Source organism: Gavialis gangeticus, unplaced genomic scaffold (assembly GCF_001723915.1).
Source record: "Gavialis gangeticus isolate Ggan-Ray unplaced genomic scaffold, GavGan_comp1, whole genome shotgun sequence".
NCBI classification, from domain to species: Eukaryota; Metazoa; Chordata; order Crocodylia; family Gavialidae; genus Gavialis; species Gavialis gangeticus.
Window position 1 is genome coordinate 59,233,958 of NW_017729032.1, and position 3,619 is coordinate 59,237,576.

Sequence of the window (3,619 nt, forward strand, 5' to 3'; positions counted from 1 at the left end):
ATGATCCTTGGACTGTGGGTATCCCACGTAGTGGGTGGCAGACTACCCTCCCCCTTTTGGCCACTCAGAACTTCAACAGCTTTTTGCTAGCATGGGTGAGCGTATCAATGAAAGTCTGGTGGCACAGTCTTTAGCATGTGGCAGTAACCAGAGTTTAAACTCTTGAGTGACAAAGGGTACGTACTATGGGTGCTAGCTTGTGCTAAAGCTCCTGCCACCATGTCTTTACTGGTGCTGCTGCCCAAGCTGGTTAAGTCAGAGCAGTTAAACTGACATTCTAAAACCACACCTTCACTCTATCATGTAGACATACTCTGTGTTCATAAATTCAGATTTTCCAATTTAGCATGGCTTGGAGCTTATTTCCACAAAATAACTTTAATTAGAATTTGTAAGCAAAAGTAAAGGCCGTGGTGAAAATAGGCAGACATGTATATGGATCTTGCCCTCCCTTCAATTTAATTGTAAGAAAAAATATTTGGTTGAATAACTGAATGAGTTTTGACTTTTGTAATTGACTAAGAATATAACATCAGTTTATTAGCAAGGACTCATTGATTACAATCATCTGAGCAGGCTATTTTAAAAACTTTACTGTCCAAGCCCCAAGGCCTGGAATAGACTGTCCCCAAGTACCTACTCTGGACAGTTTTAAGAAACATTTGGATGCTAAGGGAACCCCCCCTCTTAGCTCCCCAAAAAACACTGAGGTGCTGGCTGCCCCTTCTGCACATGTGCACAGTTTAAAAAGGGCCCGGCAATGCCATAAGCCTCATTAGAGTCCTGGCTCCAGTGCAAGACATGCGGGTGTAAACCTGCTGCACCCCCGTGAACCTAGGGACCCCAGCAGCAACCCCAGGACTCCTGATGAGCCCCAGTCTGCCTGCAGGTAAGCAGAGACCTGTGAAGGAAGGGACCTAGTCAGCTGGGAGCAGGCTAAGTGGGCCGAGGAGGGTCATGCCCCCACCCCCTGCTCCTACTTCACCCAGCCCTCCAGGGAGCCGCGTGACCAGGCTGTGCAAACAGGCGCTCTCCTAGGCCCGGTGCACAAGTTAGCTCAGGAGGGCGCATGGGAGGGCCAGAGGCCCTGTTTGTGAGCCCCCCTCAAGGGTAGACAGTCCCAACTGCAGTCAGCCCACCAGCAGCATGACATAGATGCCCCCCCACCCCCAGCACCTCGGAGACCACCACCCAGACGGAGCCCATGGTTCTGAGCTCCACACAGACAGAGCTCCTGGCTCTCAGCTGTGGGGGCTGCCTGTCACTTTTTTAGGTTCTGTGGCCCAGGAGCATGGCCACCTCCCCTTGTGGGGTCTGCTCCCTACTGGGGTCTCTGGTGCGCCAACTGGAGGAGCTCCAGGCTGCAGTCCAGAGACTGCGTGCCATCAGGGACTGTAAGCAGGAGATAGACTCCTACTGCCAGGCCCTTCTCCCCTGGGAGGCGGAGGGTAAACTATGGTCTCCTTTCAGGACAAGGGAGGACTTGGGGACCTCCCTTACTGTCCAGCCCAGGGCTTAGACCAAGGTGGTGAAGGGCCCCAAGGCCCACCGCACGAAGGCCTCTGCCCCGCTGGAGCTTTGCAACAGGTATGAACTTCTTGCAGCCCCAGCAGAACCTGCTGAGTTGCCAGCTCCCGCAGGCAACATAGACAATACTGTAGCTACCGGCCCCGCTCTCCTCAATACCAAACGCAAAGTGTTTGTTGTGGGAGACTCCATCCTGAGGGGGACTGAGAGGGTAATCTGTTGCCCTGACCCCTTAGCCCAGGAAGTTTGCTGCTTTACGAGAGCCAGAATCGGAGACATTGCGGAGAAGATCCCTAAACTCCTCCAGCCCACTGACCACTATCCCATGCTCCTTATCCATGTGGGCACCAATGGCACAGCTCGGAGCGCTCCCAGCAGGGTCATGAGGCATTACAGGGATTTGGGTGTGGGGCTTAAGGGGTTGGAGGCACAGATGGTGTTTTCTTCAATCCTCCCAGTCTCAGGCTATGGGCTGAGGAGGGAGAGGAGGTTCCAGGTAATCAACCAAAGACTGCAGTGCTGGTGTCATCGGGAAAGCTTCGGCTTCTGTGACCACAGTCCACTCTTTGGAGAGAGAGGCAGAGAACTGCTGGGAAGGGACGGCCTCCACCTCTCTCTGTTGGGGAGGAGGTTCTTCTCAGCAAGACTGGCTGACCTGCTCCACTGGACTTTAAATTAAGCCTGCCAGGGGATGGGGGGACTACCGCCACTGCTGGCCTGCTTAGCAACCCTTGCAAAGCCAGCAGGCCAAGGCACTTAAGGGATCCCACTCCAGCCCCAGCCCTGGAACAAAATGTAGGCAGGGCAAGGGCCCCCAAGGAGACACTTGCATGCCTATACACAAATGCCAGGAGCTTGGGGAATAAACAGGAGGAACTTGTTCTCCTGCTAAATGCAAATAACTGTGATGTCATTGGGATAACGGAGACCTAGTGGGACTCCACCCATGACTGGGCCACAGGTATAAATGGTTATACCATGTACAGGAGGGATTGAGTGGACAAAAGAGGCGGGGGCATAGCTGTCTATGTCAAGGAAAGTTATGCATGCCTGCAAGCTGACATTGGTACCCATGGTGGACAACTTGAGACCCTCTAGGTTAAAATCCATGGGGAACACAGCACAGGGGATACTATGGTGGGGGACTACTACAGACCCCCTAACCAGGGTCAAGACCTTGACCAGGAGTTCACCAGGGAATTGGCTGAAGTTGCACACTCCTGGTGTATGGTTGTCATGGGAGACTTTAACTACCTAGACATCTCATGGGAGGAGTGCTCAGCCAAATCTGAGGGTCGCAAAGCTTTCTCTCGTGTGTGGATGACCTCTATCTGATGCAGGAAGTCTACGGGCTGACAAGACATAAAGCACTGCTTGACTTTGTACTGGCAACTGGGGACGACCTAATCAGTGACCTAATGATCGAAGGGAAGCTGGGTGACAGTGACCATGAGCTGATCACCTTCACCATCTGCCGTAAACCTGGCAAGTCAGTCAGTAATACAGAAGACCTCGACTTCTGGAAAGCTGAGTTTGACAAGCTAAGGAGGCTTGTCAGAGAGGCCCTAAAAGGCCATAACCCAAAGGAGAAGGGAGTTCAGGACAAGTGATTGCCCCTCAAGGGAGCAATCCTGGATGCGCAAGCAAAGTCCATCCCATCTTGGAAGAAAGACAGTCAAAGGACACAGCAGCCCCCTTGGCTCTCCAGGAAACTGGTAGACCTCCTGCGTCTTAAAAGGAAGACATACAAAGGATGGAGGACTGGAACCACCACCAAGGAGGAATACTCTGCTCTGGTCCAGACCTGCAGAGAACAAACCAGGAAAGCCAAGGCTGCAACGGAACTCCAACTAGCTACAAGTATCAAGGACAATAAAAAGTCCTTTTTTAGATATGTGGGGAGCCGGAGGAAAAGCAAGGGCAACATTGGACCCCTGCTAAACCAGATGGGGCAACTGACAACCAATGCCCAGGAAAAAGAAAACTTGCTAAATGAGTACTTTGCATCAGTTTTTCACCAGTCCCGTTGGACGGCCCTGCCCACTATGGGTCAGGGAGGCCCAGGTGAGGGAGATTCCTTGCCCTCCATCGA

At 52.5% G+C, this 3,619-nt stretch overlaps 1 protein-coding gene across 1 annotated transcript in view; it reads left to right on the forward strand.

The window, feature by feature from the left end:
• FREM2 (FRAS1 related extracellular matrix protein 2) overlaps positions 1-3,619 on the forward strand; it is a gene marked incomplete at its 5' end in the record, with an annotated part of 272,198 nt that overhangs the window by 36,264 nt on the left and 232,315 nt on the right. The gene's annotated exons all lie outside the window — the stretch shown is intronic.